Consider the following 14,211-nt stretch of genomic DNA (forward strand, 5'->3'; position numbering starts at 1 on the left):
AATTGTATAGAGAATCTGTGAGTCTCCAAAAGCTAAATGGAAAGAAATCTCCCATTTCTCAAGACACTTTGCAGCCTGGCAAATGATGGGGCTCCCAGCACCCTGTGCCTTACCAGGTGCTGCTCTGACTGGCCTTGGATTTTTCACACTGCTGTGCTGTCTCCCTTGGATATGAATGAACTTTTAATTTCTCTTCTGTGGTATATTTGCAATTACATTTTCTGAAATAAAGCCAAACCAAAAAACAACAACCTTGCCCCACCCCAAATCCCATCATTACCTTCCTGTACTTGAAGTTTGCACCAAATCTTCGTGCTCCCAGGTTCCCAACCTCTGCTGCTTCCAGTAGTAATAAAACCTGAAAAGGCTTGTCTTGTCCTCTTTACAGCTACAACAAAATGGATGTCGATTTAGCTGTGCTCTTCCCTTCAGCTAACTGGTAGTGCTCCCTTTCTTTCTTTCCAAGTCCTCCCTGTGAGGAATGAGCACTGCTGATTATGGGGGTAAGGATCAGCTCAGGGGAGCATGTGCTAGCCAGGGAAATTTCTTCTCTTTGATGCCCATTGTTCCCTACTTCTGATCTCTCACGTGCATTTCACATTCTCCAAGCCCAGAATCATCTGAAGTCACAGGCTAGAAGCAGCTTCTCTCCCTGGGCAGTGCAGACCAGATCACCCCTAGGGGATTTTCCCTTGTTAACGTTGCCAGCAAAATATTTTGCATGGCTTGTTGAAGAATCAAACTATTTCCCGGCTGTGGCCAGGAACGTTTGAACATTCTGTTTGAATGGAAGGTGGATATGAAGGAATTCCATCTGTTACATTGAAGTGTGTGGTCAAGAAAAGCCCCAAACAAAAGCTCTGAATAGACAGGATCCATTTGGCCAATTTATTTCCTTTCCTTTTCTCTTGTGATTTTTAGATAGACTTTCTCTCTTAAAATTAAATCTGATCTTTATGGGAATATCTCATTTTCTATAAAGCTATGTTTGTTTTTTTTTCATGAGCAGACCAAGCACCACATATAAACTGCACAGAGCAGATAAGTTGAAATGTGTTTAAAAGTGGATATTTTATATAACAGAAGTGGGTGTATCTCATTCTTTCATGCACTGAATCTTCTCTATGGAAAATCCATAAAACAAAATGGGGAATAAGAGACCATTTCTCTGCTGCTGATGTAAAATGACAGAGGAGGAAGTTTATGAATTGTAATGGGCCAAGAAAAAATACCTCCCTGACTACACTTTCCAAAAAAATACTGAACAAGACAGAAGTCCTGCACAGTGCTGGGAATGGTTTGGGCACTGATGCAGTCCAGTTTTGCCCTCAAGGGAGTTTGGTTCTATTGCTTGTGATACTAAATTCTCTTGGCCATAAGATCCTTTATCATATTAATGTCACAGAGTTGTCATCTCCAATTGTGTTTGGGTAATTACTCAAAGTGGAAAGCAACGGGAATGGAGTGTGGCTAGGGTTAGACTGGAAAGCGATGGCACTTCTCCAGCATGGGGTTCAGTTTCCTGCTGTGAGGATCAGACATGGGGAAAAGGTGAGTGGCTAGAAGCAAGCAGGAGCCAGGGCTGGGGTCTCATTGTGTGTCTCATTCTGTGCCATGAAGGAAGTATTTTGCTTCCACAATAGTGCCAAAAGTCAGTGTCTGCCCTTCGATGAGGGAATGTGTTGGGAAGCACATGAGAGTGGCCTTTACCACCCTCTATCTTTGTGTTGGTTGGAGAAGTAAGAGAAGTATCTGGGCACTGCTGCCCCCGCAGCACCTTCAGTTGGGATTGCTTTTGCTCTTGCCCCATCCTTCGTTCCTCAAAAACCTCTGAGAATTCCAGCTGGCAGTGAAGGAGGAGAGAAGGGGCAGCAGTGCCTGGCCTACCATCTTGCATTGCTTTAAACCCTGTCACAGTGAGGAGAATCATGGCAATGAATGGCCCATGTAAACATGTAATTCACAGCATCTGAAAGGTGCCTCACCAAAGGGATTTAGTTTATTATTTCTGTGTGTTACTCCAGTAACACTGGCTGTCAGACTCTACACCCAGTGAATGAGAATTTGAGCTCTGGGAAACAGTTTTCTTGCTGTCACAGCTAATGGCTTGTCAAAGTTTCCAAGGTAATTCTGATATTTTGTCAGACCAGTTTCCTGATTATTTTAAAATGCACTGGAGTAAGTCCTGCATCAGCCTAAGAAATACACTTCTTTATACATCCTTTAGAGCATATTTTGCTGGTTTACTTTGTTCTTTAAATTTTTGTTGTTTGGGTTTTTTTAAGAAGGTCTGCAGCCTGCTGTAGGGTTTCTCTCTGTTTTTCTGCTGCTTTTTTTTTTTGCTGTTGGGATGGGCAGAGCTGTGGGTGAATGAGCACTCAGCTGGGTGATGTCCCTGCCAGATGCCACTCCTCCATCAGCTGCAGGAGAAAAAGTGGCTTTTTTACTCTGCTGGACCACTAGATGGGGAAATTGCATTTGCATTTTTGTGTTGCAAAATGGATCCTGGCAGCTGGCCTGAAGCTTTTGATGTAATGAAGCATATCAAGCCTGTTATCTGCAAGAGGTGTGTGGTGATGACTCAAGGCTTTGCCCCTCTCTTCAGCAACACCACTACATCTCCCCTGCAGGGAGTCAGGCCCTGCTGAGCTGTGCTGTGGCCCCAGGTGCTTTTGGGTAGATAATTTGCAAAGCTGACCTTTAAAGATGTCTCCTCCTTTGAAAGATTTCTGGGGATCAGGGCCAGCAGGTGCCTGCCCCACTGCCAAGCCCACTGCTTCACGTGGGAAGCAGGGAGAGGGCATAAATATTTCAACAAATTTCTGAACAGGGAGCTCCTGAGGCCAGGAAACCATCTGGGCATCTAAGAGCTCACATCAGGTCCAAGGCAGGTCCAAGAAACATGAGAAAACTTGGGCTCAGGTTTTTCTCTTGCTTTCAGTACTTTGCAACTGCTAGGCCTCTGACTTTTTCGTGATGAAAAGCATTTCAGAACAGAATGGCAAAAGTGGCACCTGTATGGTGATACTGGGCCTGACAGTCCTGCAGGTTGGAGACAACTGGTTATGGGGCAGAGTTATTAATGGGAAAAACTTGAGAAGATTTAGTCGGCACAGTAATGTTTCAAAGTTAGTTATTAAAAATCTTGCCTCAAATGTGATGAGTATCAGTATTCAACCATTAGAACATTCTGATTTAAGTAAAAATTTCTGGGACATAATGAACCTTTTTTCTTGTAAGAGAGTTATAAGACTGGTTATAGTCTATTTTGGATTACTCAAAGCTGTAAGACCACAAGGTGATTGGTAACATGGTAATGCTACCTAAAGATGTAGCTGAAAAAATAGAGTACGGGTCACAGGGCTGACTTTCCTCTCTGCAGGGTGTGACAGGAATGCAACACTGATTTGACTCCGTGCTACAGTAATTCAATAACAACCTTCTCTGCCTAGTGCTGCTTCCAGAGAAAATGTGTCTTATACTCAGGTATGTAAAGTTTTTCAGACTTTCTACAGACAATGTAACTTTGGAAAACAGTTTATTTCTCTAAAGGTATTGCTGTACTATTTGGGGGAAAATATTTAAAGCAGAGCACCTATTGCAGTATGAAAGCAGCTATGAAAACATGGACCTCTACCTGTGCAGGCAGGGAAATGAGCCATACCATGAGAAGTTACCTTCACACTGCCATGACCCAGTCCATGCAGTTCTCTTTTCCCACCTCTCCCTGCCAGGCTCTGTGGGGCACAGGCTGCGTGGGGCTGGGGTTTCCTCCTCAGTGCACTGACCATGATGGATCTTGTCACAACCAATGGGTGCTTTTGTGAAAGCTTGATTACCCAAAAACAATGTCAGTTCAGAAGGAAGCCTCAGGAATGTGTTTAAACAAGCACACCTACATCTTTTTGGCACTTGGAGCTGCTGTAAATAGCTTAGCCAAAAATATGGATAAGTTTATATTCTTTCAAATATCACCACTAAGTAACGAGAGAGCCAAGTATTTTGGCAGCGCATGTGTGCTTATTCTGCAAGTTCTTTATTAGAGAAATTACATCTTTAGATTGAAGTCTGAAAGTCAGACATTAAGGAAAGAAAATGCATGTGAGCAGCAGGTACAATCATTGTGTGGGTGATTTGGGTTTGCTGTTTAAGGAAGGCATCTTATATTTAACCAGATCTGGCACTAGGAGTCTACACTGACTAATTGAGGAAATTTTACAGACTCCTTTACATCTGTGACTTTGGTGAGAAGAAGTCTCATATATGTCAACAATGTGCTTGATGAAGGATGATTTGTGGAAGTTTTTTGGTTTTGATTTATAGAGATTCTTCTACAAGGGAAACCTTAGCCCAGGCTCTTCATAAATTGAGCAAGTCCTGGTACAGGAGCAACAGGGCAGTGTGTGCTCAGGGGAGCCAAGATGCCCAAGTAGCAGCCAGTCTTTTCTGTGCTTGATCATTAAGTCATCTGCTTTTGCAGGTTGCTTATACAGGATACAAGTAGGATTATTTGCATCTTAAATATGTTGAGGCAGAGAATGTTTCTTTGTGCATGCACACACAGAGCCTCTCCCGCCCCACACCAGTCTGTGAGCTGGTTTCAAACGGCATAAATGCACTTTCTCAGACCATTTCAGTGACAGGAGGAAGAGGCAAACATTCTCCAGGGCATCTGCCCCGATGTCATGATCAAAAATATTCCAGAGTATATTGAGTCTTTCTCTCTTGACATACAATAATATGGCATGGCAGGACTCACTGCCAAGTCCCTTATACCAAGTGCTGGTGTGGAGGAAAGGTAGATGAAGATCAGTATCCCCTGCTTTGATCTCTTAGAGCAGTTTCTGATTTCGATCTGTTGTGCTGGAGGGGTGACTGTGGTATGAGTGGAGATGCTGTTTGTGGTGGTAGAACTGCAGGAGAGGGCTGGATCTCAAAGGCTTTTGCAGCAGGCTGCAAAACTGAGCACTGCTCTGGTATCCCAGGAAGCCAGACTGCTTCCAGACTCATTGCAGTGATGGCACTGAAAAGCATTTTCTTACCTTCAAACTGTCTTTCACACTTGGTGATGTGCACAGGGTGTTTTTTGCACTTCAGATTTTTTCCGGTCAAGTGGGGGTTACTCTGTATCCTGAAAAACAAATGCCCTTTTGTACAGAGGCAGATGACATCTCTCTGCTCTCCATCATGTTTGATGAAGCTGAGGTCCAAAGATACTGCATCAAAATTAGGTTTTAAAAATTCATCAGTGAGCCAGCACAGGGAAATCAAGGAGGTGAGACATAATCACAGTCCAGCATTCCCTGGATTGAAATGTAATAGAAGTGTTGTTGTTACAGCCTTAGCTTGTAGTTTATGCTCTTTGTCAAGAACCAATTATGTGTCTGTTATCTTGATCTATTTATGGCCAACCATTGGCCAACACAGGACCTAGCACTGAGCTTTACTGCTGCTTCCCAGCATCCTTTTGCAACCAAGGGCTAAAGGAAAAAGCTGCAGACCGCATGCTCCCTGTACAGGATCCATACCTCAGCAGGATAGATAGGAGAGAATTACAAATCCTTTGGGTAATATGGCTCACACAGGCTGGCTTTATGGACTGAATGCTGCAGAGGCACAAATATGTGACTGACAATTCCTTCAGTCCTTCAAGGGCTTCCCAGAGCTCTCTGTCCAAGCTCTGATTTTTAATGGAGGGCCATCTCCTGCAGCACACATAGTTATTAGCAAATGCCTACCTAATGCTTTCTGAGAAACACCAAAAACAGATGAAACAAATTAAGAAAATATACCACCTGCTTTTCTATTTGTTCACTGCATTTCACAATGCATTGTGGAAAGTCAGTTTTACTGTTTCCCTGCCTGGTCTAACAGATTTTGGTTTTGTGGGATTTTTACATGCCTAGTGGAGGGAACCATAAGGATTGTAAAATCACAAAATAAATAGCTGCTATGCCGTAGTGTGGTGCCTGTCACTATCTGAAAACTGAAAATGGATAGATTTGTAGTAAACAGAAATGTTCCTTCAAAGCCCAAATTATATTCAGTCTGCAAGTGTAAATTTCTTGTCTTCTTCCAGTTGTTTCAGCTGAAATTCCCAAGCCAGTTGGGAAAACCCTGTTGCTTTTGAGAGCTCTCTAATTGCAAATAATTAATTAAAGAGCAGATGTATCTCATTTTATTTCTGAAATCACTTACCAAATTCTCATCTTTGCTTTCAAATTTCTTTACATCAAGAGAGTTTGTGCAATTTACATATTAAATTAAAGATGATTTGCTTCTTTGACCTTTGATACACAGTGTGAGCATAATTTGGCCACCCACTCTTTCATAGCCAATGTTGTTAGCAAAAGGCTTTTAACTACTGAGATATGGTTGAATTCCTGTGAGCCAATATTTACAAAGCTAAGTACAAAATATTATGTTGCTGCATAGGACCATTCCTAACAACAGAGACTCTACTGCTCTCAAACTCTTACTATATACAATGTGTATGTTCATCTCCTCAGCCTTGCTTCATCAGGGCAAGCATCATGAGAAGGCAAAAGTTTAGGCTGTGGGAAATGCCTGAGGTAATTATCGATCCTATTCCATGCAGTTCTACAGAGTGATTGTGTCCAGAAACAAGAGTGAGGTACCCAAGTGTAAACATAGGTTTACACTTAGAAATTACATAGGTTGAGACTATGTAATTTCACTATTAATTTTGAATGCAGGACTTGTGACTGTCCCTTCATAGTGAAAAGGAAGGGGAGGGGTTGCCCCACCTGGGACAGCCTTTCTATGCCTCCTCCATGCCAGGGGTGGCTACATTGGGTGGACAGAAGCATCACTTATTTTCCCTTTTCCCAGTAAGACCTGAGCTGCTTGGTTTTGGACAGCTTTGTATTGACAGAGGTAATACCTGTAGTTTCCTTCCAGCAGTAGGTAGTTAGAGCTCTTCCCATCCCCACTTTGGGGAAAATTACGGTTCAGCTACACAAGAGCAGCTCAAAGTCATGCACTTAATGGTACCCACTCTCTGGCAAATAAATCCTTTCTGCCCCCTCTCTCTCTAATTGAGCTGGCTGTCTGCATGGGAAGCTGGTACAGAAAATGTCTAAATGAAGATCTAGAAATCCCAACTGGGGGCTTACATAAGCCTTTTGCTTTTTCTAGGCCCAGGGCTTGGATAAATAATAAATGCATCTCTGATGATGTGTCTATGCAGACCAACCCCAGACAAATGCCCACTTGTTCTGATATAAAATATCCCAAGTGTTGTAGGCCAAAACTAAAACGTGTTGTTTTCTCACTCTTGCTCTCTTTTTCTTCTTTTTTCATCTTTCTGGCTTGGTTTTTGATTACATCAGTAATATGCACAGCTGCAGGCTGAACAGAGATGCTCTATAATCTGGCCAATATGACATTGATATTGTATGGCACAACTCAGAGGCAGTCAGATTTTCATGTCTCCCAAAATCTGCCACCTCCTCATGACTTTTCACCTACCTAAGGACAAAGCACGTGGCTTGGTGCTCTTGGAAGAGAACATTGCATTCCCATTTTGAATATTCCATAGAGACTTTATACTTTGTCTTCCAGGTCATATGCTGGTCATCACAGGTAACCTAAATTCTTGCAGATTAGCTACTAGTGGAATTTTCTGACAGATATTTCTGTGTCCTGTGATTTCTTTGCTTTTGTGATCAAAATAGTTGCCCTTTTTGTACCTGGTTCCCTATGGTACACCCCCAGTTGAAGGGTGTCAAAGTGAGGCAGCTTGCACAGGCAGCTAAGCACGCTGTGCTGCATCCTAACCCTGCTATTAAACTCAGAAATTATTTTGGCGGTTCAGTGTAAGGTGATTTGCAAACTGAGAACTTGTTCCACTTGATTCTTGCAGTGGGAATACAAAGCTTCAGTGGTTTCCTTGCATAAAAGAGTGTATTAATTACCTCTACCAAGTGTTTTTGCATTATCAAAGTACCTGAACTTCTCAATTAGTTTGTTTTGCATCATCTGGGTGACTACTGAGCTGTGTTTGGAAGGAGCTGAAGTTGCTCCAGGTGTGTGCTGGGCCAGACACAGCAGTTCCTGGGCTGATTACAGGTTTCCGCAATGCTGCAGCTACTTCCTCTGTCTCCTGCAACCAAGTTTGTTCATTCTTACTGAGCCTACAGAGAAGCTGGCTGCACAGCCTCTGACTACATGAGGAAATACCTGCCATGCACACTTTGGGAAACAGGCAAGGAAACAGTACTTGCAAAGGTTGGGTAGTAGGAGGGATGGAGGGCTGCGTGTGCTCAGCAGCCATGTGTGCAACATACAACCTTCAAGTACATGATCCTCTGGCAAAGGTTAAAAGTCTAAGAGAAACAGGAGAAAATAGACAGTGAGTGCTCAGCTCAAAGCTGCAGAACTGCCTATTTTTATTTTTATTTTTTTAGTAATGTGGTCCTCCCCCCATGGGTTCTTTGAAGCCCATTTTGTAAAACCAGCTGTTTTATGATTTACTTCTCAGTTTACTACAAAACTGCACAATTCATTAAAAGAATTTAGGGATAATGTCAAACTAAAAATGTAAATAAAGAGCTTGAAGGAGAGTTAAATGTCAGCACATCATGGGAGCATTTAATAACCACAAAAGCTACTTATTCCACATATAAAATACAACATGAAGAAAAATATTTTGCTTTGGCTTGCAAGAATTTGAGAGGTCTGAACCACTGGCACTGATCTCTCAGGCTGACTCTCAGCATGGGCAGAGGAACAGGAAGGGAGGCAGTAGCTGGGGAGGTACAGGGAAGTGAGGAATTAATCTTAGTCTTCATTTATGGGGGGAAAAAAAAGCAGGTCAATGTTAGCTGACTCGCTAAGGAAGCTATGACACTCAGAATCCTGTCCTTTGTTAACTTGGCTTATTAAGTACTGAGGGATGCTCAGCAGCTAATAGTGATTGGTGTTTTAGATGGTGTGTGTACCACCATTTGGTGGGTGTACCCGTGGCTTGAGAAGCTGAGGCTTTAAACCACCATTTGAGATTACACTTGGTGTGAAAAAATAAATGAGACAGCTATGGAAGGAGAATGGGATTTTGGAGGGTTGGAAGTTTCATGACAGTTATGTTAATGCTTGTGCTCCCAAGCAGTTGGTCTTGCAGCAGTTCACACATCAGCCCGTGTGGCCGTGCATACCTGGCTCTGCTGCTGGCTGCCCCTTCCTGCCTGGAGCCCTGGGCTCTGCAGTGATACAGCTGGGCCTGTCACACAGGGAGGTGCAGAGCTGCACACCTGGGCTGAGGGGCTGCTGCTCACCTGGAGTCTGTCTCTGTGCAAGTCTCATCCAGTCCCGTGATGTGCTGCTTTAGGGAAGGAGATCCTGAAATGCTTTAGGGAAAAACATTACCGCGGATACAGGCAGCCACCCATTTGATTTTGTAGTCTGCTGCTGCTTTTCTTCTGATCTTCCATTTGTTTTTTTTTCCTTCTGCCTTTGGTTTTTTCCCTGTTCTGCACTTGAGCAGGGAGCCTCTAGTCGCCTTCCAGCTCATGTGCAGCCCCTATTGCTGCTGCCAGGAAGGAGTGACCACTCGGTCAGTATGTAAAGATTTTGCTGCTGCCATAAATCTTGCTGTGAGTCTGCATACATTGCAATTACTGTTTCAACTGGAACCATTGCCTGGAGCCCTAAAGAACTGTGTCTGATGGGGATGCAGGCAGCATGGGAAAAGGAAGACATACTGCAGCATTCACCCCATCTTTGGAAATGGGTACTGAGTCTGCCCTGCAGTCCTAGATATGGCACTTCCATGATCAGAACACGAAAAATCCCAGTGCTGATGCATGAAATAGTAAAAAAGGATTTTTCCCCTTTCCACCTGCACCCTGTTCTCCTTAGAAAGTGTCAGTGGGGTGAAGGAACTGAGTTGTTTTCTTGTGGAGCAGGAAGGAGCTGGAACTGAAAAACTGCCACCTCCCCATCCCCTGCTTCCCCCAGCCAGCAAAATGTCAAAGTACATTTGCTTTTGTGAGAGGACAGCACACCACAGGGACTTTTTCAGGAGAAAATGGTATTCAGGGTGTGAAGTTTTGTACTTTCTCTGTCAGTGACACTTTTCAATTGCAGCAATTATGTTATTAACCTGGCCCTGGCTTCTCCAAGTAAAAGAGCAGTCCTAGTCCTCAGGGTGTGAGGAAAATGGAGTCTTAGTCTGAAAGGGAAATACAAACTGTTGGTTTGTGTTTGTCTCATTTTCCAGAGAACATCTGAACATCTGCACAGATGCAGAGGAGAAGTAAATTTGGACAATTCTGTACACAATGGTGGCAGTTGCAAAAGGGGCACAAGGAGGACAGCACTGGGCAGGGAATACACAGACACTGCTTATGTATTCTTCAGGCTCCCGTATCTCACACATGGGAAAGTGCAGCTCTGTCTGTGGGCTGAGCTAGACCAGGAATATGCTGAAACCTCAGTGCAGCTCCACAGAGCTGCAGAGGATGTTCAGGTTCAACCTGCCTGTGCTTTTCCAGGCACTGATTCAAAACAGCTACTGAAATTTTGCCAGTATCTGCTGGCAGCAGCTTGGGCAGAAGTACAAAAGAGAGTCTTGCTATAAAAGCAGCTTTTCTGTCTTGCTGATTAGGGACAGCAGCTCCAGTTCCCCTTCACAGAGCCACAAGGTGCTGGATGTGCTGCTCTGCTGCTGCCAAAGAGCAATTTGATTATTTCCTTCTGTCATCCCAAGTGAAAACCTCACAGTTCCTCTACAGTGCAAAGCCATGAGCCCTAAGGGTCTCAGCAAATGGAGAATTTGGACAATTCCTGAGAATTTCCCCACTGGGGAAAGAAGTGTGTTGTCAGAGTGATGTGGTTATTCAATAATGGGCTACATGACCATGTGCTGACAAGTCCATGGTTATTCCTTTATTCTGTTATTAGCATACAAGATATTTTAAAAACAAAACCAAAGCCATTCAGGATGAAAAAACCTTTGCTGCTCCATCAAGCAGTGTACAATGGCTGGTTGCATTACCTGGAGGCTGGAAGTTGCTTGTGTCTCAGTCTGGGCTTTTCTGATTGTAGATAGAAATAGATGTGAGGAGATACTAAAGAGGAGAGAGCACTGTGAAGATATTGAATGTTTGAGATGGAGATAGCACTAAGCATTGTAAGAACAAGGCCATCTTTGTTTTCTGTGAGGGAAGTGTGTTCAACTTCTCTCTCTGTCCCGTCTCTTTCTTTCCATAGTAAGACTGGTATTTCTCTTATTTAGATTAGCCTGCAGACAATACCAGAAGGAAACTTTAGCCTTTCTTGGAAATGGTTCATTTAAAGAGGCTTATGCAGATGTACTGAGATAAATAGCCACTCTCTGAAGAGAACCAAAGAGATGTACATTTCAGATAAACCTGCGTGTGCTCTAGAATAAATTATTCTAATTCTGGACCAAATATAATTCTTAACAGAAATCGTGCCTGCTGCTACAAAGTGTAAACCGTGCTACATTCAAAAACAAACACCCCCCAGCAACAATATTTTTTGTCATTAATAACCGCACACTTGGAGTGCTACTTGTGTTAAACACGGTATCCCCTTCTGTATTTCACAGGTCTTGACAAATTGTACATTGCAGCATGTGGACACTAATCACAGTAAATCTCAGCTGAGGATGAACTAAACTCTTGGTGTTAAGAGTGGGGTTTTTAAATAAAAAATAGCCCCCTAAAATCGTGATGATTTAGATGTGTTGATGGCAGGGGTACACCAATATCCCTGGGCAATAGTGAGTTTACAGGGCTGGCCATAGTCTGTGTGCTCTGTGTCCCCACCAGGCAAGGGAGCAGCTCCTGGGGCATCTCCACAGCCCATCAGTCCCAGTCATGGGATAGCTGTATTCAGTATACTCCATTCCCTGTCCCTGTCCCTGCACCACTCTCAGGTCTGTGCTGGCCATACCATGGACATGCTGTGCAATGGATTTGAAAGCATTTTTTTTGCTTGCTTTCATCTGGATAAACCCCGATTTTGTAGGGCTGGCTTTGGCATTTGTAAAGCTGCGTTGATGGCAGAAATTGCATTTCCTGGGATAATAGAAAGCTAGAGGAAGAGTAAAGAGAAAGGTTGTTTGGGGCATGAGTGTAATGGTGTTGGAATAGCAGACTGCTAATTATACCTCTCCCATCTATCTGGGAGGTTTGTCATCAAAAACACAAATAAGAGCCTTTTCATGCAGAATTAATTTTGCTATTCACAGTCCAGTGGGCACATCTTTTTAATGCAGTCAGATGCATCTACACTGAGTGTGTTTACCTCTGTGTGTGTGTATAGATATATATTTTACACCAGTCTGCACTGAAGTGATGTTAACTCCTGTAGGAAAGTTCTTAAGTCTTCAGTAGAGTTAAACTATATTTAGAAACCAGATGAGGGCTGCCATTATGTTATGGGTTATCTCTGCTGCCAGAACAGAGCTTATGCAACCTGCTAAGGTGCAGCTAAGATTGTAAAGGTGTCTTGGGTCCAGGGACTGAAAGTCTGGCACACTCAAAGCATGCTACCAGAAATAACCTAGCCAGTTGAACTAGGATTAAATTTATGGAAATGGGAAATCTATAATTTTCAAAACCCAGATCTGAGTGACCTTCAATTCCAGGCTTTGCAAGCTTATTCAACTTTGTTCACTTGATGTAGTTTTTATTGACCTAGTTATTTTCACTGTTTCTTGCTAGCAGGTTTTTCAGGTATTTATATTGTCATGTGGTATCATAGATATTTCAGATAATTTGGGTCACTCACAGCCTGTCCACAACCCATGGGATACTCTGTGCCCTTGCCTGCTTCTTGGGAGTTCACAAAATATCCTCAGGGATTATAAATAATCATTTTTACGGCAGTAGATTACAGAAGTGATAAATTACTGGAAAGATACACGTCTGAGATAAACAACATGAGGCTTGCTTCCCCCAGATGGTCTGTACTTCCTGAGCAGGCAGTATTTTGTTCCAGTGAGTGACAAAGTTTGGAGTAAGTCCTTCTGTGTGTGTGTGTCTGTGTGTGTGTGTGAGGTGCTTTCTGTTGTGAGATATTACCTGGTGTTGGAGATCCAGCCAAACAAAAGGGCTCAGTGCTTTGTGAAAAACCTCTGGAACATCTGACCATGGCAGAGGCTGCAGCGAGAGACTTTGGTGGCAATACTAATTTCCAAAAACATGAGCAGAGAGCCCAGGGGCCTCCAGTGGCAAGGGTGATGTGTGAGGCAGCTGGAGAGGGGAGAAGGGGGTTTCTCTGTTCCCCCAAAGTCCTTTCATGGGTGGTGTAGGACAGGGTGCTGTACTGAGTAGGGGGGGAGAGGGGGGTGTCCTCCATGGGCTGCAGGTCGGTCTCTGCTCCACCATGGACCTCATGGGCTGCAGGGGCACAGCTGCCTCACCACAGCTGTACTGTGAGCTGCCAGGGAATCTGCTCTGGTATGTGGAACACCTCCTGCCCCTCCTCCTGCACTGACCTTGGTGTCTGCTGGGTTGTTTCTCACACATATTCTCACTCCTCTCTCTGACTGAAATTGATGCTGTGCAGGATTTTTTCTCATTCTTACATCTGTTATCCCAATAGTGCTACCACCTTCATGGATGGGTTCAGCCTTGACCCGTGGCAGGTGTCTCTTGGAAACATGGGTGCTGTTGAGCAGAACATTGGGAAGATTCTAGTAACTTCTCACTGAAGGCACCCTTGTAGCTTTCCCTGCTGCCAAAACAGCTAATGCACTTAGAGACAATCATACTGCCAGTAGAGAAAATTTTCATATCTCTATGTATAAGAATTCCAGTTCTAAATAAACACATTTTATGCAGGGAATAATCTGTTTTATATAAACAGTTTTCATGTCAACAGATTATAGGTACTTCAGTTTGTGTGAAAGTCACTTCTCAAACTGAAATCAGCTACCTTTAGAAGCCTGTACAAGAAAGAAATGAAGACTGAATAATGTATTTGAAAACCTAGGGGAAGTTCAATTTCCCAGAGATCTTTCCAGAACACTTTATGTTAGTATATTACTACAGCTGCAGAAAATGATACAGGAGTTCTGTTGCTCAGGGTGCCAGCCCTGCATGCAGCATCGTGGTGACTCGTGGGCTCTGACTCAGCACTGCAGTGATGTGATGAAGAGCCCATCTCCACCCTCATGCAATAGCCTGAGTGTTCCTGTGATACACATCTGTTATTTGG

The 14,211-nt window shown here is 43.5% G+C and overlaps 1 protein-coding gene across 4 annotated transcripts in view; it reads left to right on the forward strand.

Moving 5' to 3' along the window:
* Positions 1-14,211, forward strand: part of PHYHIPL (phytanoyl-CoA 2-hydroxylase interacting protein like) — a 126,901-nt gene that overhangs the window by 19,093 nt on the left and 93,597 nt on the right. For 3 of the 4 annotated variants that reach the window (XM_086899722.1, XM_086899724.1, XM_086899725.1), the window contains exon 2: positions 3,383-3,486. The exons of the other annotated variant lie outside the window; for it this stretch is intronic. The gene's annotated coding sequence lies outside the window, so the exon portion shown is untranslated. The remainder of the gene's footprint in view (positions 1-3,382; positions 3,487-14,211) is intronic. 4 annotated transcript variants of the gene reach the window in all.

The sequence above is a fragment of the Cyanistes caeruleus genome, chromosome 8 (genome assembly GCF_971803275.1).
Source record: "Cyanistes caeruleus chromosome 8, bCyaCae1.hap1.1, whole genome shotgun sequence".
Taxonomy (NCBI): domain Eukaryota; kingdom Metazoa; phylum Chordata; class Aves; order Passeriformes; family Paridae; genus Cyanistes; species Cyanistes caeruleus.